Below are 25265 nucleotides of genomic sequence, written 5' to 3' on the forward strand. Positions count from 1 at the left end.
TGATCTCAAGGCAGCTGGAACCACAGTCACCAAGAAAACCACTGGTAACTAGTGTTGAGCCACCCCCGTAGTGTTCGAGTTGGGTTCGGTTCGTCGAACACCCGTATGTTCGCCGAACTGTTTGTCGAACTGTTCGTCGAACACCTTCGAACACCGTTAAAACCAATGGCAGGCAAACAAAAACACATAGAAACACATAGAAAACACATAGAAAACACTTCAAAGGTGTCCAAAAGCTGACAAACTGCTCAGAAGACACAACTAACACATGGAAAAGTGACAAGTACATATAGTCATGCGAAAAGAAAAGAGGTGGAGGAGTAAAAGGAGGGGGAGACACAGATATAGGCATGTCATGCCCTTCTAAAACCAAAAAAGTGCGAAGCCGACACGGCCAGTCCGTTCCTGCCCGTGCGACCTCCGTGTCGCCGGATTTGTGCCAGAGCCGCGGTGGACCCTGACGGCCAGCCCCCCTCTCCCAATACTGGTGCCTGTCCGCTGGTGGGTCGAGCGAACCCCCCTGCGGTGGAGGCAGGTCTAATATTTTTCATTTAAATTGTCTCTCTAATTTGAATGAGTACACTTTAAATCCTTTTACAAGGATCTATTGAAGGGCAAGTCTCATGCCAGCAGCGGCGGTAATTCAGGCTCCAGTAGCGCGTCCACTAAAGCTGCTGCAGTTAAAAAGCTTTTATAAGGATCGAGCTTGGCGGTCCACGGCAAGGCGTCCTACCGCCAGTCCCAGCCCCTGTGCCTTGGGGTGCCTCCCCGATGCTCTTCACTGAGTGTCCCGGGGGGCCCGAACCATTTCCTTTGAAAAAATTAAGTGTCCAAACTAAAGGTGGTGCAGCTTGCTTAACAGCTGGGATAATCCGCTGACTAGCAGACACTGCTACTAGGCACAAAGTATTTCCTGGGCTAGATGCAGTTAAAAATTTGTAATTAGATACTCTCGTTGGATGCTGAGAAAGCATTCCATAGAGTCTCCTGGCATATTATTCTATTAAAAAGCTTGGGGTAGGGGTCTAGGGGACCCTTTTATAGGCAAAATCACGGCCCTGTATCGCAATACGTCACCTAGGCTGAAGATAAATGGAACATTTTCAGCACCTTTCATAATCACCAATGGGACAAGGCAGGGATGTCCTCTGTCCCCTCTCTTATACATCCTAGTGACGGAGCACCTGCTCTCATCAATTCGCCATAACCCCAATATTAGGTGGATTGGGGTGGGAGGCACCGAGTACTAGTGCTCTGCATTTGCTGATGAGGTCCTAGTATATATCACTCAATCACATATCCATCCCTGCTGTTATGGCTGAAATAGATCACTTTGTTACATGGTGAAATTTTAAAATCAATGCAGCGAAGTCTGAGGCCCTCGATGTCTCCCTCCCCAAATCCATACAGGATTCCATCCAGTCCAACTTTCCCTTTGCCTGGCCCTCACAGGGTATCAAATACTTAGGAATTCTTATTCATAGAGACCTCTCCCGTCTATGTTATCTTAATTTTGGGCCCTTTATTGAACAACTCCATACAGACCACGGTTGGCAAGTTAGAACTGTAAGATTCACTACGTGAACCACTGGTGTTTTGTGGAAAAGCACATGTACACTGTGTTCCAAATTATTATGCAAAAAGTGTTTAGGAGTGATAAGGGAAGAATTTGTTTGTTTGTCAGTTAAACTCATTGATGGTGATTTGTGTCAGGGCTCTTTATATCACTGTAAGCAATTGCAGACACCTGTGCTAATTAGTTTGGCAGGTGTGTCCAATGAAAGGCAAGACTACTTAAGAAGGCTGTCCCACATTATTAAGCAGCCTACATTTTCTGCCAAAATGGGAAAGAAAAAGGATGTGTCGGCTGCTGAGAAGCAACAAATTGTGGAGTGTTTAGGTCAAGGCATGACTACAATCAACATTGCCAAGACACTTCATCCTGATCATCGCACAATCAAGAAGTATGTAGCTGATTCACAGTACACATGTGTGCGTGCTGATAAGGGAAAATTGAGGACTCTTTCCTACAGTCAATTACGTCAGGTTAAAAGAGCAGCGGCAAAAAAGCCTTGTCATAGCAGCAGACAAGTTTTTGAAGCTGCAGGGTCCTTCAGAGGTTTGCAGCTGTGCGTAAGCCATCCTGTCGACCTCCTCTATCCACTGTACACAAGCAGAAACGGCTCCAGTGGGCCAAACAATACATGAACACTGACTTCAAAACTGTTTTGTTAACCGATGAGTGCCGTGCAATGCTCGATGGTCCAGATGGATGGAGTGCAGGATGGTTGGTTGATGGACACCCCATGCAAACACGGCTACGGCGCCAACAAGGAGGAGGTGGAGTAATGTTTTGGGCTGGAATCATGGGGAGAGAGATTGTCAGCCCCTTTAGGATCCCTGAAGGGGTCAAGATGAACTCCATAATGTATGTGGAGTTTCTCAAACAGCACTTCCTGCCATGGTTCAAGAAGAAGAACCGTGTATTCCGCAGCAAGATCATTTTCATGCATGATAATGCACCGTCTCATGCTGCACATAACACATCTGCATCTCTGGCTGATATGGGCATAAAAGGGGACAAACTTATGGTGTGACCCCCATGCTCCCCTGACCTCAACCCCATTGAGAACCTCTGGAGCATCATCAAAAGGAGTGTCTATGATGGCGGGAGGCAGTTCACATCTAAGCAACAGCTCTGGGAGGGTATTCTGTCCTCATGCAAAACAATTGAAGCAGAAACCATCCAAAACCTGACAAATTCAATGGACGAGAGAGTTTAGAAGCTCCTTTTGAACAAGGGGTCCTATGGGCAAATGTAACATCACCTAGAATAAAGTTTTGAGTTGAAAACTGTTTGATTTCAGTTTCTAATAACCTGCTAATGCTTATAATTTCAAAAATGACCATTTTTTTGTTCTTTATTAAAATGAAAAGGTTGATCGAAGAGTGTGGGGGATCTAAGAGTGTGGCAACCCAGTAGTCAGGATTATTTCGAATTCTGACAATCTGAGGGTCATGTTGCAGGTAGTGCAGCAAGAAGGCACTCATGTGTCTTGCGCATATAGGAGCCCCAAAATTATTTTCTCGGCTAGATGCAGCTAAAAATTATTATTAATTTGGAAGCTGGTGGAGCTTAGTATAGATGGCCTAATAGAATCAGTACTGCAAACTGCTACAAGGCCCAAATTATTTTCCAGCCAAGATACAGATAAACATGATTAGTAATTTTAAATCTGGTGGAGTTTAGTATAGATGGCCTAATACAATCAGTACTGCAAACTGCTACAAGGCCCAAATTATTTTCCAGCCAAGATACAGATAAACATGATTAGTAATTTTAAATCTGGTGGAGTTTAGTATAGATGGCCTAATAGAATCAGTACTGCAAACTGCTACAAGGCCCAAATTATTTTCCAGCCAAGATACAGATAAACATGATTAGTAATTTGAAAGCTTAAAACGGTTGGTGAGGTGATTTTAACAAATCATCAAGCTTTTACTCTCCCCAGGATGACACAGGGGTAGAAAAGTCCTTTCGGATCCATGATTTGTTCATCTTTATGAACATGAGTCTGTCTACATTATCAGTGGAGAGCCGTGTGCGCTTATCTGTCAGCACACCACCAGCAGCGCTGATCACACGTTCAGACAGAACGCTGGCTGCGGGGCATGACAAGATCTCCAAGGCGTAAGTGGCGAGCTCCGGCCATTTATCCAGATTGGAAACCCAAAAAGAGCAAGGGTCCAGTGACACAGTCATGGCTTCAATGTTTACTTGGAGATACTCCTGTACCATCGTCTCTAGGCATTGACTATGTGTCAGACTTCTTGTCTCCTGTGGCCTTGCAAAGGATGGGCTAAAAAAAGTGGTGAAATGATTCCGCAAAATTGATGTTACCAGAAGATACTGTGCTTCTGTTACGTTTTGAGTGCTGAACACTCGACAGTCCCACGGTTGGCAAGTTGGAACTGCGAGATTCACTACATGCACCACTGGTGTTTTGTGGAAAAGCACATGTAAGATTCTGCAACAGTCTCTGCTGATACTCCTGCATGCGTGCATCCCTTTCTATGGCAGGAATAATTTCTGCAAATTTACTTTTGTACCAGGGATCTAACAGTGTGGCAACACGGTAGTCAGGATTATTTCTAATTCTCACAATTCGAGGGTCATGTTGCAGGTAGTGCAGCTAGAAGGCACTCATGTATCTTGCGCATCCAGGAGCACCAAGTTCCTGTTGTGTTGGTGGCGAGGTAACAATCATGCTTCCTTCCTCTGCCCTCTCCCCCCAACCTCACACAACAGAAATGTGATCAAGGTCTCCCTCATCTGATGAGTCTTCCATCAGTTCGTCCTCCACTTCTTCCTGGGCTCCTGCACCTTCCTCACTAGTTTGGCTGCTGCCATGCGCCCTGGTAAAACCATCTCCCCCACCCTCACATGCCTGCCGCCTTGGTGCTGCCGACCGTCTGGACCTTGCAGATGTTAGCCCTTCCGCATACAACTCCTCCTCCTCTACTTCCTCCACCTCCTCTTGTGCCACCACCTGACTCCGAATTCTGTTTAACATGTGCTCCAGCATGTAAATCACCAGAATAGTCATGCTGATAATGGCATCGTCAGCACTAAACATCTTCGTCGCCATTTCAAAACTGTGCAGAAGGGTGCATAGGTCCCTGATCTGAGACCACTCCTCCAGCGTGATTTGCCCCACCTCTGGATCTCGTTGGCCCAGGCTATACGTCAGAACATATTGCACCAGGGCTTGTCGGTGCTGCCACAGTCGCTGCAACATGTGCAGAGTTGAATTCCACCGGGTAGGCACATCGCATTTTAGCCGGTGAAGTGGCAGGCCCAACGACTTCTGTAGAGATGTAAGTCGCTGAGCTGCGGGATGCGAACGGCAGAAGTGAGCACACAGCGACCATGCTCTCTGCAGAAGGCCATCTAGTCCGGGATAGTGGGCTAAAAATTGCTGGACAACCAGGTTCAACACGTGAGCCATACAAGGCTCGTGTGTGACATTGCCCCGGCGAAGGGCCGCACCCAGGTTTGCAGCATTGTCGCACACGGCCTTCCCTGGTTTCAGGTCCAGTGGAGACAACCATTCATGAAACTGGTACTCCAGAGCTGACCACAACTCCTCAGCTGTGTGACTCACATTTCACAGACATTTCAAAGTAAAAACCGCCGGATGACATTGAGCCCTGCTGCCAGCATAGTAAGGAGGTGTGCAGGATCCCTTCTGCGCAGTTAGAAAGCTTGTGGCATGACCAGACAGGCTTTGGGTGCAGGTGGAGGACCGAGAGGAGGTTGAGGAGACAGAAGCAGTGGAGGAACTTCGAGATAAAGACGATTGACGCACAACTCATGGGGACGGCAAGACTTGGACAGCAGCCCCTTGTCCTGCTGTCACCATAGTTACCCAGTGCCCAGTCAGCGACATGTAACGTCCCTGTCCATGCCTACTCGTCCAAGTGTCTGTGGTGAAATGCACCCTGTCACACACAGAGTTTCTCAAAGAAGCGATGATGTTGTGTGCGACATGCTGGAGGAGCGCAGGCACACCTTTCTTTTGAGAAGTAGTGCCGACTGGGCATCTGGTACTTGGGCACTGCGACGGACATAAGGTCTCGAAAATCCTCTGTGTCCACCAGGCGGAAAGGCAGCATTTCTGTAGCCAAGAGCTTGCAGATGGTGAAATTCAACCTCTTAGCTTTCTCATGGCTATGAGGAAATGCTCTTTTACTTGTCCACATCTGAGGGACCGAGGGCTGGCTGTTGTGCTTAGACGGGGTTGAGAAGGGTGTCCCCGGAAAACTGCTGGTCTGTGAGGAAGATGCAGGTGGACATATTAGGTTGCCTTGATCCAAAGGTGGTGCTATCGATGTCGAACAGCGCTGAACACTAGCTGGTGTTTCCACCTCCAAAGAAAATGATGACCTGCCAATCACGCTGGCTGTTGCGGGTAAAGAGGTGGCAGGTCTGCATCCCAAAACAGGCGTGACTGCTGTCCCCCCAGTCACAGAGGATGAAGAGGCTGCGGATGCACAAGATGTGGCAGACGGCGGTTGGCCCGGCCGGCTAGGCCGCATTGTAGCACAGTGAGCTTCCCACTGCAACTTATGCTTCATATCCATGTGCCGGTTCATGCATGAAGTACTCAAACTATGTATTTTTTGGCCTCTACTTAGCTTTTGCTGACAAATGTTACAGATAACACGAGTTGGGTCATCCTTATCGATCTGAAAAAATGCCCAGGCTATGCAAGGCTTAGCACCCATGCGACCTGAAGAGCCACCACGACTTGTGGTCAGAGGCAGAGTTGTGTTTGAGGATGCAGTTGTTGACGTGCTTCCAGTACTACGTCTCTGTCCAGGAAGGCGCAACCTGACCTCGTCGTCACTAGCATCCTCCTCCACCTCCTCTGCTGACCTTATCGACTGGCTGACTGTGGGTTGACAGTAAGTGGGATCTCCAACCTCGTCGTCATCACCATGTGTGTTATCACACCCGTCGTCCTCAGAGCCAACCTCTTCCTGCCCTGACAAAAAACTAAAGTTGTCGCTCCAATCAGGTATTTGAGTCTCATAGTCATCTTCCTCATTGTCTCCACCAACAGGAGTTACAGTTTGGGAACCAGGGTCTACATTATGGTCAGAACCTTCTGCGTCTGGTTCTGGATCCGACTCATAAAGATTCTGGGCATCAGTGCAGATCATTTCCTCGTCTGGATTCACAGAAGCTCTGGAGCCGACCTCTGATTCCCAGGCTATAGTATGAGTAAACAGCTCTGCAGACTCAACCATCTGTTCTATCCCATACTCAGACGGGCAGCTGGAGACTTGGGAGCTGTGAGGAAGCAAGCGCGATTGGGGTGACACCTCTGAGGACTGGAGTATTTGTGATGTTGAAGTTGAGGTGGAGGAGAGCCCACTTAAAGGAGCACTTGATATCCGTTGAAGCACTTGCTGTTTTTGTGCCTCATCTGGAATTTGTAGCGATTGGCGTGGCTGTAAGAAAGGGATCTTTTCACATTGTCCGCTAAAAGAAGTAGACATTTTAGTTTGGCTGGAAGATGGTCTTTCTTCTGCAGATGTTACTGTTGCTTTAACACCTGCCCCACGGACACAACCTTTTTTTCACTTCCCAACATGCCTATTCCCCTTTCCACCAGCAGCAGGCCTTTTTCCACTCATTTTGGTGGTTAACTAATTGACAACTCTGGAGTTGTTTGCACAAAAAACAATGGATGGGAACCAAGCAGAGCTGAGTGGCCAAACTGTGGTATTAGCCCAAAAGTATTGGCTGGGTTAGATGCAGTAAAACAATTTTATTACATACACAGGTGGTGGAGGTTAGTATTGATGGACTAATAGAACAAGTCCCACACACTGCTACAAGCCCAAATATTTTTTCAGAGCTAGATGCAGATAAAAATTATTTTGAATTTGCAACCTGGTGGAGGTTAGTATAGATGGACTAATAGAACAAGTCCCACACACTGCTACAAGCCCAAATATTTTTTCAGAGCTAGATGCAGATACAAATTATTTTGAATTTGCAACCTGGTGGAGGATAGTATAGATGGACTAATAGAACAAGTTCCACACACTGCTACAAGCCCAAATATTTTTTCAGAGCTAGATGCAGATAAAAATTATTTTGAATTTGAAACCTGGTGGAGGTTAGTATAGATTGACTAATAGAACAAGTCCCACACACTGCTACAAGCCCAAATATTTTTTCAGAGCTAGATGCAGATAAAAATTATTTTAAATGTGCACCCTGGTGGAAGTTAGTATAGATGGACTAATAGAACAAGTTCCACACACTGCTACAAGCCCAAATATTTTTTCAGAGCTAGATGCAGATAAAAATTATTTTGAATTTGAAACCTGGTGGAGGTTAGTATAGATGGACTAATAGAACAAGTCCCACACACTGCTACAAGCCCAAATATTTTTTCAGAGCTGGATGCAGATAAAAATTATTTTAAATGTGCAACCTGGTGGAAGTTAGTATAGATGGACTAATAGAACAAGTCCCACACACTGCTACAAGCCCAAATATTTTTTTCAGAGCTAGATGCAGATAAAAATTATTTTAAATGTGCAACCTGGTGGAAGTTAGTATAGATGGACTAATAGAACAAGTTCCACACACTGCTACAAGCCCAAATATTTTTTCAGAGCTAGATGCAGATAAAAAATATTTTGAATTTGAAACCTGGTGGAGGTTAGTATAGATGGACTATTAGACTGATGCTATGCCCAAAAGGTTTTACTTGACTAGGTGCTGTAAAAAAATTTGTATTCTATGCACAGGTGGTGTAGCTTGAAACACAGATAGGCTACTCCACTGACTTACACACACTGCAAGAGGCCAAAAAGGATTTGCTTAGCTAGATTTAGCCAAATGCTGTGAAAAAAACTTGCACAGCACTGTCACAGACCTGCCTGGCAAAAAAGTGATAGGAACTGATGTAACCTAGCCCTCAAAAGGACTGCAATTACAATTAGTCTTTACTCCCAACCTATCTATTTAAGAGCACAGACCTGCCTGATAAAAGTGATAGGAACTGATGTAACCTAGCCCTCAAAAGGACTGCAATTACAATTAGTCTTTACTCCCAACCTATCTATTTAAGAGCACAGACCTGCCTGATAAAAGTGATAGGAACTGATGTAACCTAGCCCTCAAAAGGACTGCAATTACAATTAGTCTTTACTCCCAACCTATCTATTTAAGAGCACAGACCTGCCTGATAAAAGTGATAGGAACTGATGTAACCTAGCCCTCAAAAGGACTGCAATTACAATTAGTCTTTACTCCCAACATATCTATTTAAGAGCACAGACCTGCCTGATAAAAGTCGTAGGAAATGATGTAACCTAGTCCTCAAAGGGACTGCAATCACAACTATTCCCTACTCTCAAGCTATCTGTAGATTTGTGCGAAAATTGGCTTGAAATTAACACTCAAAGTATAGCGCACACAGCAACAGCGGTGCCGTCTAACATGCAGCTGCAGCAGTGAGAAAATGGTGGCTACGTGGAAAATGGCTGGGTCTTATAGGGCAAGGACATGTGACATACACAGCCAATGACACATGCCCTTGCTTGTGTGAAAAAAAGCAGTTCGCTCCGTGTGTGCGCTGCTGATAGGCTGACAGATTGCACCTCCCCACTGTAAATGCGGGAAAGAGAAAAAAAATGGAGATCTTCATTATTTATGCAGAGATCCATCCCCTGCCCCTCCCCCCGCCCCACTGTACACTCAAACTGCATATTAACATTAATTTTCAGCATTACTGAGAAAAAATCCAGTTATGATTTTGGTGCACGAACAGTTATCGAACATAACCTCGAACAGCCGAATTTTTTTCAAATCGTTCGTGTTCGCCGAACGGCTCGAGCACCGCCCAAAACAGCTCGAATTTGAGATTGGCCAACAGTTCGAGTCGAACACCGCTCATCTCTACTGGTAACACATTATGACTTAAAGGTTTAAAATCCTGCAGTGCCCACAAGGTCTTTCTGCTCAAGAAGGCACGTGTGCAGGCCTGTCTGAAGTTTGCCAATGAACACCTGGATGATTCTGTGAGTTATTGGGAGAAGGTTCTGTGGTCAGATGAGACAAAAATTGAGCTCTTTGGCATTAACTCAACTCGCCGTGTTTGGAGGAAGAAGAAGAATGAGTACAACTGTAAGAACATCGTCCCAACCGTGAAGCATGATGGGGAAAACATTATACTTTGGGGGTGCTTTTCTGCAAAGGGGACAAGACAACTGCACCGTACTGAAGGGAAGATGGATGGGGTCATGTATCGCGAGATTTGGCCAACAACCTCCTTCCCTCAGTAAAAGCATTGAAGATGGGTCGTGGCTGGGTCTTCCAGCAAGACAATGACCCAAAGCATACAGCCAAGGCAACAAAGGAGTGGCTCAAAAAAAAGCACAGTAATTTCATGGAGTGGCCTAGCCAGTGGAGTGGCCTAGCCAGTCTCCAGACCTTAATCCCATAGAAAACTTATGGAGGGAGTTGAAGCTCTGAGTTGCCAAGCGACAGCCTCAAAATCATAATGATTTAGAGATGATCTGCAAAGAGGAGTGGACCAAAATTCCTGGTGACATGTGCGCAAACCTCATCATCAACTACAAAAAACGTCTGACTGCTGTGCTTGCCAACAAGGGTATTGCCACCAAGTATTATGTGTTGTTTGCCAGAGGGATCAAATACTTATTTCTCACTGTAAAATGCAAGAAAAATTATCTCATTTATATAAGGTGATTTTCTTGATTTTTTTTTGGAAATTCTATCTCTCAATGTTAAAATGAACCTACCCTTAAAATTATAGACTGTTCATGTCTTTGTCAGTGGGCAAACTTACAAAAACAGCAAGGGATCAAATACTTATTTCCCCCACAGTAAGTATTTGATACAATAGAAAAACAGAACTTAATATTTGGTACAGAAACCTTTGTTTTCAATTACAGAGGTCAGCGTTTTCCTGTAATTTTTGACCAAGTTTGAACACACTGCAGCATGGATTTTGGCCCACTCCTCCATGCAGATCTTCTCTTTCAGGTTTCAGGGCTGTCACTGGGCAATATTGAGTTTCAGCTCCCTCCAAAGATTTTCTATTGTGTTCAGGTCTGGGAACTGGCTAGGCCACTCCAGTACCTTAAAATGCTTCTTACGGAGGCACTCCTTAGTTGCCCTTACTGTGTTTCAGGTCATTGTCATGCTGGAAAACCCAGCCATGACCCGTCTTCAATGCTCTTACTGAGGGAAGGAGGTTGTTGGTCAAAATCTCACGATTCATGACCCCATCCATCTTCCCTTAAATACCATGAAGTTGTCCTGTCCCCTTTGCAGAAAAGCATCCCCAAACTATGATGTTTCCCCCACCGTGCTTCACAGTTGGGACAGTGTTCTTTGGGTTGTACTCATCCTTCTTCCTCCAAATGCGGCGAGTGGGGTTGATACCAAAAAGTTCTATTTTGGTCTCGTATGACCACATGACTTTCTCCCATGCCTCCTCTGGATCATCCAGATGGTCATTGGAATGCTTCAAAGGGTCTGGGAAATGTTCTGGCGTGAGCAGGGAGACCTTGTGTGCCATGCAGGATTATAATCCATGGTGGTGTAGTGTGTTACCAATAGTAATATTTGAGACTTTGCTCCCACCTCTCTTCAGGTCATTGACCAGGTCCTCCCATGTAGTTCTGGGCTGATTCATGACCTTTCTCAGAATCATCCTTACCCCACGAGGCGAGATTGTTAGAACCTTGCTCTTAGGTTTTTTTTCCTTTGCTGGTCACATGACCTTGTTGGCCTATTTAATCCTGCTCCGCCCTTCTGGCTTTGCTGGACTTCATTGTATAACTACTTTCTAGCTAGCCTGTGCTCTGTATCTAACTCTGTTAGTTTGCTTGGTCTACGGACCTCTATGTTCTATATATTTTGTTTGTTCGTCTGTCTGCTACTATTTCTGTTAGGAGGTGTCCCATATTCCTCCCAGTCCTTAGTACTTGTAGGGATTCCTTCCCCACATCTATAGGTCTCCGTACAGACTAGCTTAGGACTTTAGCAGGTCTGATCGCAGGATCAGGTTCCCTGTTACATCGTAGGGATTCAGCTGAGTTCTATCGTAGGGACAGATCTCCTCTCTTTCCTTAGCTCTGGTAGCAGAACATAACAGTAAGTCCAGCCCGCAAATTCTCTAAGGAAAGATTTTTTTCTGTTCCATCATGGTGTCGGTTCAGGATTTGGCTAAACACCTGCAGGGACTCTCTCTGGAAGTGGCCGAGCTCCGTCAGCACGTGAGTAACTGTCCTGGAGCACATTTCTTGGAGCCTAAGGTATGTTTGCCGGATTTATTTTTTGGTGACCACCGAGAATTTTTTTTCATTTAAAAATGCTTGCTTATTGTATTTTCGTTTGAGACCCAAGTCCTCTGGGGATGAATCCCAGCGCATAGGGTTCATAATGTCACTTTTGCGCAAAGAGCCTCAGGAGTGGGCCTTTTCTTTGCAACCTAGTGATACATGCTTCAGATCAGTGGATAGTTTTTTTTCTGCTTTGGGGCTATTATATGATGATCCTGACCGTGTCGCATCAGCTGAGACTGAGTTGAGACGTTTGAAACAGGGATCAGGTAATGTGGAAAAATATTGTACTCATTTCCGTCGTTGGTCTACTCAAACAGGGTGGAACGATTCTGCTCTGCAAAGTCTATTTCTTGCTGGGCTCAATGAAAGGGTTAAAGACCTGCTAATTGCTTATCCTACACCTGAAGATTTGCAACAGGCTATGCAATTAGCTATACGGGTGGATAGGAGACTGCGTGCAAGGGTTAATGAGAGCAAATCCTCTGCTATGTCAGTTTCTGGTTATGAGAATGTGTGTACTAACAGTGGTGAACCGATGGAGATTGGATCGGTGGCACCTCGCTCTCAAGAAAAAGACCGTAGATTTTCTGAAGGCTTGTGTTTCTATTGCGGAAAATCTGGTCATTTGATTAAAGGCTGTGAGCTTCGTATGAAGAAAGAAGAAAAAAAGGTCAGTCATGCCCGTATTGCCTGTTTAAATTCCAAGGGTGTATTTTTAGCTGCTTCCACGATTGCTCAGGAAAAATTAATGGAATTTCGGGTGTTTGTTGATTGTGGGTCTACTCTGAATGTTATTGATGGGGGATTATCGGAAAGACTCAATTTAAAACCCGAACCTTTATCATCCACCATTGCTGTGGTTTCTGTGGATGGTTCCCCTTTGAAGAATATTACTCTCAAGGTCTGTGAATTTCCTCTCACTATTAATGGTGTTCACCATGAGAAATTGGATTTGGTAGTTTTGAATAACTTGCCTTCTCCAGTAATATTGGGATTGCCCTGGTTAAAATTTCACAATCCTGTACTGGATTGGTCTACCAGTGAAATTAAATCCTGGAGCCATAAATGTTATGACAAGTGTTGTAACGGGCGTATTGCAGCTTTGGATAGGGGAGAATTGCCTGTTCCTATTCAGGATTTTTAGAGAGTTTTTTCTGAGAAGGAATCGCAGGTTTTGCCTCCCCATAGAGACTATGATTGTTCTATTGAATTTGTCCCTGGAGCGACTCTTCCTAAAAGTCGTTTATTTAACCTTACTATTCCTGAGAGAAAGGCTTTGGAGGAATACATACAGACAAGTTTGGCCGCCGGTCACATTAGGCCCTCTAAGTCTCCTGTGGCGGTTGGATTTTTTTTTGTAAAAAAAAAGGACGGCGGTTTACGTCCTTGTCTGGATTTTCGTGAGATTAACAAAATTACTGTACGCAATCCTTACCCACTGCCATTGATTCCTGATCTGTTTAACCAGTTAATGGGGGCCAAGTGGTTCTCTAAAATTGACCTTAAGGGGGCATACAATCTGTTGCGCATGAAGGAGGGTGACGAATGGAAGACTGCTTTTAACACTCCTGTGGGTCATTTTGAGAATCTCGTTATGCCTTTTGGTCTTACTAATGCTCCTGCATTTTTTCAGAATCTTATTAATGACATCCTTAGACCTTTGATCGGCAAAAATGTGGTTGTGTATTTGGATGACATTCTGATTTATTCGCCTGATCTGGAGTCTCATTGGCGGAGCGTACGTGAGGTTTTACAGTTATTAATGGACAATTCGCTTTTTGCTAAGCTGGAGAAATGTGAGTTCGCTGTACAGAGAATTAGTTTTTTGGGTTACATTATCTCCAGCGAAGGTTTTGAGATGGACCCGGTGAAAGTTCAAGCTGTACAGGAATGGCCTAGGCCTATTGGTTTGAAATCGATACAGAGGTTTTTAGGTTTCGCCAATTATTACAGAAAATTCATAAAAAATTTTTCTAGTATTGTCAAACCTCTGACCGATCTCACCAGGAAAGGTGCTGATGCGGTTCAGTGGTCTTCTGAGGCCATTGAAGCTTTTGTGTATCTCAAGGAGAGGTTCACCTCTGCTCCCATCCTTATGCAGCCTGATGTGACTAAACCGTTTTTGGTTGAGGTTGATGCTTCCTCTGTGGGGGTTGGCGCAGTATTGTCTCAGGATAACGGGGATGGATTACATCCCTGTGCCTTTTTTTCAAAAAAATTTTCGGAGACTGAACTGAATTACGATATTGGTAATCGGGAATTATTGGCTATTAAACTCGCATTTGAACACTGGCGCCACTTCTTGGAAGGTGCGGAATTTCCCGTTCAGGTTCTTACGGATCATAAAAATCTGATATATCTTGATGCTGCCAAGCGCCTGAATGCCCGTCAGGCTAGGTGGGCACTGTTTTTCTCGCGGTTTAATTTCTCCGTTACTTACATCCCTGGTACTAAGAATGTTAAGGCGGATGCCTTGTCTCGCAGTTTTTCTCCCATAGTCGGTGCTGAGAAAGAGGAGAACATTTTACAAGAAGGTGTTGTGATTGCTGCTTTGGACTCCGTTTTGGAAGAGGAGATTCTTAAAGCACAGGAGAATGCCCCATCTAACACTCCTCATGGGAGGTTGTTTGTGCCTGGGACCTTTAGGAGAGATTTGTTTGTTGAGTGTCACGAATCTCGGTTGGCAGGTCATCCCGGAATCTCTGAGACCAAGAGACTGGTGGGTCGCAGTTTTTGGTGGCCTGGATGGCAGAAGGAAGTCATTAAGTGGGTGCGTCAATGTACTATATGTGCTAGATCTAAGTCCTCACATACTCCTGCTGTGGGGTTGCTTTGTCCTTTGGAGGTTCCCAGTGCTCCTTGGACACATTTGGCTATGGACTTTATAACTGACCTTCCCCCCTCTGAGGGTTTTACTGTCATCTGGGTGGTCGTGGACCATTTTAGCAAGATGTGTCACTTGGTTCCCTTCATCAAACTGCCCTGCGCTAAAACTCTCGCTAAGGCCTTTGTCAAGGAAATTGTCAGACTTCATGGCGTTCCTACTGACATTGTTTCTGATAGGGGTCCTCAGTTCGTGGCTCGTTTTTGGCGTGCTTTTTGTGACAGGTTGGGAGTTCATTTGTCGTTTTCATCCGGATATCATCCTGAATCTAATGTCCAGACAGAAAGGAAAAACCAGGATGTTGAGCAGTTCTTGCGTTGTTTTGTGGCAGACAATCAAGAGGGGTGGTCTGAGTTTCTGCCACTTGCTGAATTTGCTCTGAACAATCATACATCTTCTTCTGCTGGTTGTTCGCCTTTTTTTTGTTGTTCTGGGAGACATCCGTCGTTTGGGTCGTTCTCCAAGTTGGGATCTGCCGTGCCTGAGGAGGAGAATTTTTCCGGTGATTTGGAGAGAGTTTGGACGGATGTGCGTGGTAATCTTCAGGAGGCCAACAGAAAATCTAAAGACTACTTTGATAGGAAACGACAGGAGGTTTTGTTCGCTGTTGGTGACATGGTTTGGTTGTCCTCTAGGAATCTGCGGTTGAGGATTCCTTCTAAGAAATTGGGTCCCAAGTTTGTAGGGCCCTTTAAGGTGCTTCAGGTTGTCAACCAATCTGCTGTTAGGTTGGAGGTTCCTACCTCCTGGAGAATTAATCCGGTATTTCATGTCTCTCTGTTGAAAAAAGCTGTTGTATCGGATTGTGACGCCTCTGCCTCTGTTCCTCCGGTGGTGGAGGACGGGGAATATGAAATTTCTCGCATCCTTAACTCTAGACGGTATAGAGGTAGTTTGCAGTATCTTGTGGCCTGGAAAGGTTTCGGACCCGAGGATAACTCTTGGGTGAGGTCTGATGATGTTTCCGCGTCCAGACTTATCAGAGCGTTTCACAGGAGATTTCCTGATAAGCCTGGTCCTAGGGGATCCGGAGGATCCTCTTAGAAGGGGGGGTACTGTTAGAACCTTGCTCTTAGGTTTTTTTTTCCTTTGCTGGTCACATGACCTTGTTGGCCTATTTAATCCTGCTCCGCCCTTCTGGCTTTGCTGGACTTCATTGTATAACTACTTTCTAGCTAGCCTGTGCTCTGTATCTAACTCTGTTAGTTTGCTTGGTCTACGGACCTCTATGTTCTATATATTTTGTTTGTTCATCTGTCTGCTACTATTTCTGTTAGGAGGTGTCCCATATTCCTCCCAGTCCTTAGTACTTGTAGGGATTCCTTCCCCACATCTATAGGTCTCCGTACAGACTAGCTTAGGACTTTAGCAGGTCTGATCGCAGGATCAGGTTCCCTGTTACATCGTAGGGATTCAGCTGAGTTCTATCGTAGGGACAGATCTCCTCTCTTTCCTTAGCTCTGGTAGCAGAACATAACAGAGATCTTACATGGAGCTCCAGACCAAGGAAGATTGACAGCCATCTTGTTTTTCTTCCATTTTCTAATAATTGCGCCAACAGTTGTTGCCTCCTCAACAAGTTGCTTGCTTATTGTCCTGTAGTCCATCCCAGCCTTATGTAGGTCTAAAATTTTGTCCCTGGTGTCCTTAGACAGCTCTTTGGTTTTGGCCATGGTGGAGAGATTGGAGTGTGACTGATTGAGTGTGTGGACAGGTGTCTTTTATACAGGTAACAAGTTCAAACAGGTGCAATTAATACAGGTCATGAGTGCAGAGTAGGAGGGCTTCTTAAAGAAAAACTAACAGGTCTGTGAGAGCCAGAATTCTTACCGGATGGTAGGTGATCAAATCCTTATTTCATGTAATAAAATGCAATTTAATTATTTAAAAAACATACAATGTGATTTTCTGTTTTTTCTTTTTAGATTCTGTCTCTCACAGGTAAAGTGTACCTATGATAAAAATTACAGACCTCTCCATTCTTTGTAGGTGAGAAAACTTGCAAAATCGACAGTGTATGAAATACTTATTTTCCCCACTGTATATGGCATGTAGCTCCTGTATCCAAGCACTACAAAATAATATATCTTATTCTAATTTAGGATTTTCTACATTGAGCTTCCTCTGCAGACGGCACTCCCTCCTAGCAAACCAGAACTGTCAATCATTCAGGGAGAGCCAAAGTAATGGGCAAAAGAGTGCACTGAGCTGCTGAGCCATGCCAATGGTGCACTGAACACCCTCATTAGCAGTCATCTTCAACGGTTTCCAGCACTACTCCGGTCCTTTTCTTGATAACATGACTGCTATTCCCACGCTAGATCACAATGGGATTTATGCGTGAGCTGGAAGTCACTTTTACCATTTAAGCTTATAGAGCCTTGTTCTCAAACCCCATAGGATTACATTGTAAAAGCGACATCCAGCTCACACATAGATCCCAATTTCATCCGGCAAGTTGGAATGGAAGTCATGGGACCAGAAGAGGACCAGAGCATTGCTAAAAATCGCAACTTAATGTACATCAAACATGAAAGGTGCACTCATCTTCAACTACAACCTCTGGTACCAGGTCCTGGCAGGTTCAATTTCAGATTGTGTCTGACAAAGGAGAACATTTGCTGTGCTGGCAAATGAACATAGCTGTGTGTGAAGGGGATTACTCACTTCTAAACTAAATTAGCCCCTTTTCTCTGTCATGGCTGATGTATAGACAGAGAAGGGGACTGACTTAATCATTGAAATAAGCCATTGTATAGTTATGATCTGATTGCTAGTGGCTTCACTAAAGCCCATCTAGGGTATACAGTGATTTACAGCAGACTATATTCTGCAGGCAGTCTTCAAACTGGCATTAATGATAGATGATTTCTTATTGGGTTCACATTGTAGTATTGTGCTAGACAGAAAAATCGATGTAAATACTTTTATGCCCAAGAAAGACAAAAGTAAAACAAAGATATCATTCCTGGAATACTTTTGTTTTTCTTGGGCATAAAAGTATTTACATCTATCTGGTTTAGAATTTGTGAAAATAAAACTATCGAAAAGGAGAACAAAGATCCTTTAATTCAGGTAGACGACCCATTCAGGGTAGGATTTTTTTAAATCAACAGTTTGCCAAGTTATATCCTGGTGCCAAAGAAGGACCCATAATAAAACTTTAGCAACTTTTACATATAACAAGAAATGTTAGGACTTTCATGTCCAAATGTATAAAAAACTCTGGAAATTAGGGAAATATTGGGAATTTGCCTGCCAGTTGTGGGACAGTTTCAGACTACTATCTCATTAGACACAATTTTTTCACATTTATTGGAAAATACAATTCACATATTATATCTATATCTATATACACAATAATGGTCTTCATGTTTATTTGTCTTTTTAGGGCATATGGATATCATAGAGACAAGCCCTCCCTTGAGTTCCTCTCTATGATCCTGAACAGAGTTATTATCCTAAAGTTATTTGATGAGACAACCCTTTAAGACATTTGCACTAAAACTGAATAATTCCTGTAAACTATTCTTCCTAGACATTTGTGGTAGACCGGCTCACTCAGCTTCACACGGAGGTAGACACGGAACTCTGTCTCTTTAAATTTCTTATTGGTTTATTAAAAGATGGCACAAACCAATGTAGAGTTCATAAAAATAAACACGCCCTTCTGGCATAACGGCAAAACAAAAAAAAATGTACAGCACAGTCCTTACATCGGCCGGGGTCCAGCCATTCAGGGTTAGCAAAGCACACGGCTCAGGTTAGCACAAAAACACAAGCTCCTCTCTCTGGAGTTAGCCTCTCCAGATACACTGAATACTGATTGTCTCTGCAGGCTGTCTATTTAAACCCCAGACCACACTCTGGGGTGGAGATATAGAGAACAACCTCCCACCCGCTCTATGGTTGTTCTCAAAAACCCAGCCCTTAAAATGGCTGCTTAACCCCTTTGAACACTTAGTGTGTTGGAGCAAAACTTTTGGGTTTAAAATCACTGAAGCTAATAGCCTCAATGAAACATAACTCCCCTCCAGTACTTTGCCAGTGACTTTGTCACACATTATTAATGCTCAATAAAAATAAGGCCAAAATGTTCATACAAAAAAAATTATACTCCCTGTAGTAGGCATATAATAAACTTTAAATATATTGTTTTTTATTGCTGATAAATATACAAAATTTGGAAATAAAATACTCTTCTGTACGTTTGGGGACAAGTGGGATACAAACTTCTTCCCCAAGCAGCCATGGTCTGTAAAGTCTTTGTGTATCCTTCTTTAACTCATTGATCTATCTACATTATTTTCATGTGTGTGGCTTTCAATATAAATTATTATTTGCATAAAATCTATCCCATATAAGGAAACAATTAAATAATCTGCACCGAGCAGCTTTCGGGTTAGTAAATGTCTTACGAGACGCATCTCCGTTATATACACATTCGTTTTAGGAGGGAGATGGACACATGAAAGGAAACATAGAAATGCTGTATCCCTTTAAAGATAATAAGGAAGAAAGCATTCACTGGCTTTGATGAAATAATGGCTTTTGTTTTTTCTTTCTCTAATGGTCCATGTGGCTATTTACATAATTAACCTAAACTGCTTTAATTCGCCTATTATAGGATTGCATGTAAAGGAAATGAACAATTGACATGAATATAATTTGGTCACTACATGCTGCCACTGTATAGGCTCTTTGGACCCTACATTAAGACAAGAGATTCATTTGCAATAATAAAAAAGCTAAATATTTGTTAAAGGCCTTGTTAGATTAAGTCGTATATTGTTTCTGTTTTCTGACATAAACTTAAAGCCATTGGGCAGATGTATCAAACTGGTATAAAGGAAACTGGAATATTTGGTCTTGGCAAGCAATCATATTTCACCTCCAATTTTTCCAAAACCTTTGGAAAATGAACACCGCAACCTGAAAAACTGCTCCACTTCAACTTTGCACCACTTTTCTAACATCTTCCTTATGAAATCAACACTCCACCCCTGTATCTAAAAGTTACTATACATTTTCTATGTATGGACACAATCCATGCTGCATCCAATTCAGCAGCTACTGCCTCTATCTATCAATTTGACTGCCCATTCTCCTATTCTCCAAAATTTCCAATGGAGAGGCATGGGGAGCACTGCGGAAAAACCATCCTCACCTTCCCATCCTTTCTCCTCCGCACAATGGACACAACATCAATGTCATCAGAGGTGATCAATCCAACAGCAATGGAAAGGTGTAGATCAGTCTTTCAATATCTTTCCCAAGGCCTCTCCATCAGCCATTTTGGAGAAGATGAGAATGGGCTGCTGAACTGACAGAGGGAGGGACTGGCTACAGAAAGGGGGGCACCTGGTATTGTTGCTATACATGAGAAAGTTATAATCACATTTAAGTTTAGAGGTGGACGATCTCTTTAAATAGACACTGTCATTTTTACAAAGTTTGTTTAAATTAATAGTGCAAACAAATCTAATAAACATTTTTTAATACATCTTATGAGAACAATCTGCTTCCTTCTCCACTTATGAGCCATTTTTCCCTTCACTCTGCTTTCTAAACTCATTATCCAATTCTGAAAAAAAAAACAGTTCAAATTCATCTTGGTCAAAGTAAGACGTACTGTCAGCGCAGTGAGGTGTCAGGTTACATTTCCTATCATACTCTGTGGCGAGGGGAGGAGGAGTTGGGAGAAGAGTAATAAGTAGACAGGGAACAGAGTTCCCAACTGTCCAGAAATTCTAGGACAGTCCATACAAATAGAGCACTTTTTTCCCTTGTCCGTGAAAAAAATGTAAAGCATCCGCGATTTTTTTGAAGCTGAAGAAACTTTTACAACTTATTTTAACAGTAATTATCAATCATCATTTTACAGTGAATGTAGTTGATATCTTCATATCAGAATTATGGATTATAGACATGTATCACTTATAATTAGGGATGGGAGGACCCGTGGAAGTTCTAATTTGTCGAGTTCTGCCGAACTTTAGTCCAAAATTCAGTTTGGGTACCAGAACTTGACCCGAACTTGACCCCGGACCCGAACCCCATATAAGTCAATGGGAACTCAAACTTTGGTGCTGTAAAATGGCTGTAAAATGGTCATAGTAAGGGCTAGGAGGCTGAAAAGGGAGCAAAATGGGAATAAGAGCTGGAAAATTGCCCTGCAAACCAATGTGGATAGGAAAATGACTTAAAAGAACATATTATAATGCAAAAAAATATATAATAATCTTGAACCAGAAGGCGGAGGTCCAAGTGGAGGAGTGGAGCAGTGCCTTGCGTGTGTATTTTACTAAATAAATAAATTTAAAAAACGATGTTTGGTCCCCCCTATTTTTAATAACTAGCCAAAGGAAAGCAGACAGGTGTGAGTTGGTCTTATTATGCTGGGAAGGGGCCAATATCCGTGGATCTTCCCAGCCTATTAATATCAGCCCCTAACTGTCTGCTTTGATTTTGCTGCTTATTAAAAATGGGGGGGGGCCTAATAAAAATGACTTGGGGTCCCCCCTATTTTTGATAGCCAGCTAAGGCAAAGCAGACAGCTGGGGGTTGATATTAATAGACTGGGAAGAGCCATGGATATTGGCCCGTTCATAGCCTAAAAAGACCAGCCCTGAGATGCCCCAGAAATGGCGCATCACTTAGATGCGCCAATACTGGCACTTAGCCTGGGCTCTTCCAGATTGCCCTGGTGCGGTGGCAATTGGAGTAATGAGATTGTGGGGTTGATGTGAGCAGCTGATGCTGACATCAAGCGAACGGGTTAGTAATGGAGAGGTGTTTGTCAGACACCCCCATTACTAACCCTGTAGTCAAAAGAAATAAACACACAAAAAAAATTGAAAAAAACTCCCCAACAATTTCCCTTTTACCAATTTATTTTAAAAAAACACCAGTCCACCATAGTCCACATGGGCTAAAAATATCTATCTGACTTTGAAAAGTCAAAAATTGTTATACGTCTCACAGAGGGATGCATGGCACTTAAGATTGCTATGATATTGGGGCATGATCACAGAACCATCAAAAGTTTTGTTAGAAATAATCAACAGGGTCCCAAAAAAACGTGTTAAGAAAAAAAGATGCCAAAGATTTAAGAAGAATCAAACATGAAGTGACCAGGAGTCCGTTATCCTCCAATGCTGACATATTCCAGAACTGCAGCCTGACATATTCAAGAACTGCAGCCTCATTGGAGTGCCCAGAAGTAAAAGTTGTTGAGTGCCCAGAGATATGGCCAAGGTAAGGAGGGCTGAAACCCAACCACCAGTGAAAAGACACAGAAGAGGAAACATCTAGACTGGGCCAAGAAATATCTGAACACAAATTTTTTCAAAGGTTTAATGGAGTGAAGAGATGAGAGCGACTCTTGATGGACCAGATGGATTGGCCTGTGCCTGGTTCAGTAACAGGCAGAGATCTCTATTTCAACACAGACACCAGCAAGGTGGAGGTGGGATATGGGTTGTTATTAAAAATTATCTAGTTGGACCTTTTCGGGTTTAAGATGGAATCAAACTCAACTCTGAAACCCACTACCAGTTTTTAGAAGACAATTTCTTCAAGCAGTGGTACAGGAAAAAATCTGCATCTTTCAAGAAAAGCATGATTACTATGCAGGACAATGCTTCATCACTTTCATTGAAGTCTCCACTGCTCAGCTGCCAGTAAGGGCCTTAAAGATGAAAAAATAAGGACATGGCCCCATCCTCACCTGAACCATATTGAGCACTTATGAATCCTTCTTATTCAGGAGATTTACGGTGAAGGAAAACAGTCCTCCTCTATGGACAGTGGCTGTTGTTGGTGCTTCCTAATAAGTCGGTCTTCAACAAATTAAGAAACTGACAGACTCCATGAATGGAAGGCTTAGGACTGCTATTGAAAAGAAGGGCGGTTATATTAATCATTGATATTTTTTATGGAAATGTCAGAAATGTATTGTACATTTTGAGTTGTTTGGTTATTAGTCTCACTTTAGGCAATATGGGCCAAAAAGAGATTTAACTGAAAAGTAAAAAATTGTTACGAGTCTTACAGAAGGACGAGGCATTCCTGAAATTGCAAAGATATCGCCATGTGATCACAGAACCATCAAAAAGTTTTGTTGCACATAGTCAACACAGTCACAAAAAACTTGTTGAGAAAAAAAAGATGCACATTAACTGCCAAAGATTTGGGAAGAATCAAACGTTAAGCGTCCAGGATGCCATTATCCTGGTCAAGATAAGGAAGGCTGAAATCCGACCACCACTGAGCAAGACACAGAAGGTGAAACGTCAAGACTGGAATTAGTGACTGTTATGGACATTTTTTTCTAATTAGTGATGTTTAGTAAAATTCCTCTGTCTACAGCTGCCACTGATTTCTTAAATAAAAAGGGCAGACTGGTGACTGGTACTTTTTAACTAGGGTTAGGTTTAAACATGAAAACAACTGCTATCTAGTGATGAGCGAGCACTAAAATGCTCGGGTACTCGTTGCTCGGGTCGAGCAAATTGGAATACTCGGGTGCTGGACCTGAGCAACGAGCCCAATGTAAGTCTATGGGATACGCGAGCATTTTTCAGGCGGCTCCCCCCGGCGGTTTGCAGAGGGCCTAAAAATTACCCAAATCGATGGGAACAGTGCTCAAATGACATGGGAACAGCATGGGGAAGACCCCTGGAAGCATCTCTGACTCCAAGATCACTGCTGTCAGCAACATGGTCAGAGTATTACGCCACTTTTACGGACTCACAATAAAACATACAAAAACGAAACCAAAATGGATTTTCCTGGGAAATATGTTAAGGAACATCCTTTCCAGGGTAATGACTTGTATATAAGGCAAAATAAATAACCAAAAACAAAAATACTCCTCCACATCTTGGGCTATGTTCACATGTAGCGTTTTTGATGCATTTTTTGCACTTTTGAATTGCTTTCAACCAAGACAAATGCATTCACCAGGAAATGTAATTTTAACATTTTACATCTGGCCATGTGGTGTGTGACACATCATCAGACACATGCATACAGTGCTGAAAGGACATGGGAACAGCATGGGGAAGACCTCTGGAAGCATCTCTGACTCCCAGGTCACTGCCTAAATGTGTGCCCATTATAAGTGATCCTTGGTCCATGTGACGCGCCCCCTGGGCCATATTCTTTAGTGGGAATATCCGGAGCCGGATCAGATGGGGGTTGTAGTCTTCCGAGTGGCTGTGACCCGGTCCGTGCCCAGGGTGTCAAACTCAGTTGTATGTGGCAGTCCTACAGATGTTAATAAGTTCTTAATGTCGACTACGCCACCCGTTGTATTGCGGTCACTATGGCCGCCGCTGCAGCAGGGTCCGCTGAGGCTGATGGTGTAGGTGCAGCTTATGATGGTATAACCCCCAACGGGTGGGGTATAGCCTCAGGGGGTCAGGTGCAGAGGATGGGGGTTGTGGTGGTGCAGCATAGGTGTTAAATGAAGACAGAGTCGGGTTGTGCAGTTTAGGGTGTTTACTCACTGCTGATGTTCCGGTCACTCCAGCTTCAAGTGACCTCCCGAGCCGTGCTGCATCCACCAGGTCCTGGATCCAGCCAACCCCCAAGCAAGTCCGGAGCGTGACCCTGAGCTCTCCTTCTGTCCTTTCTCTGGCCGTCCCCACTAGTGATCCACCCAGGTCCAGCTCCCTCGGGCCTTCTGTTGGGAGACCCTTGGCCTTGGGTTCCCTGACCCTCCACGTGGTATGCCTTCGTGGTGGATGTGGTGGGTGGCCGTGGCAGACGCTGCCCACGGCCTCCGGTCTCTGGCTGGGGTGTGTTTTTGCCCCCACCAGCTTGGGTTCCGGTACCCTGATGCCGACTCTTCACCCGTGGATTGGATTTGGGGTCTTAGAGTCCTTTCTTCTGTTTCCCCCTCTGGGTCTCTCTTGCTTCTCCTCTCTCACTCTGGCTCAGGCTTCTCTGCTCTGCTCTTCTGCTCTCCAACAGACTCTTTGCAAAAGGCTGACAGACTGACTGACCCTGTTCTCTGATGGTGCCCACCTTATATACACCCTCTATGTGTGAGCTCAGGTGACCAGCACCCAATGAGCTCCTATCTTTACCCAGGCTGCTCCCCCTATCTGCCCCTACACTACTTGGGATGTTCCACCCCCCTCCCACTCCAGCCAGGAACAGACTCGGTCGTACCTGCACATTTCTAAGTGGGAGTACCGTCGGTCTGCTCCTCGGAAATGGGATGTGTGTAGTGCATGCAGCCTACCGAGCTCAGATCCACACTCCATCCTTACCCGGGAGTGGAATATCACACCTCTGGGTTGAGGTGCAATACCCCTGTAGCAGCCGAATCCTCAGGGTGCTACATTCCCCCCTGGTAAATCACAGCACGTCCTCGGGCTGTAAGACATAAAACAACACCAAAACATACAAATTTTTTTCATAAACATATAAAACATATAAAACAACATATATTAGCATATAAAACATTCTC

At 43.9% G+C, this 25265-nt stretch overlaps 1 protein-coding gene across 1 annotated transcript in view; it reads left to right on the forward strand.

The window, feature by feature from the left end:
* The window catches only part of BBOX1 (gamma-butyrobetaine hydroxylase 1), a 267776-nt gene that overhangs the window by 21431 nt on the left and 221080 nt on the right, over positions 1-25265 (forward strand). The gene's annotated exons all lie outside the window — the stretch shown is intronic.

The sequence above is a fragment of the Phyllobates terribilis genome, unplaced genomic scaffold, assembly GCF_046119375.1.
Source record: "Phyllobates terribilis strain yellow unplaced genomic scaffold, ASM4611937v1 Scaffold_13__5_contigs__length_258822181, whole genome shotgun sequence".
Classification (NCBI taxonomy): Eukaryota; Metazoa; Chordata; class Amphibia; order Anura; family Dendrobatidae; genus Phyllobates; species Phyllobates terribilis.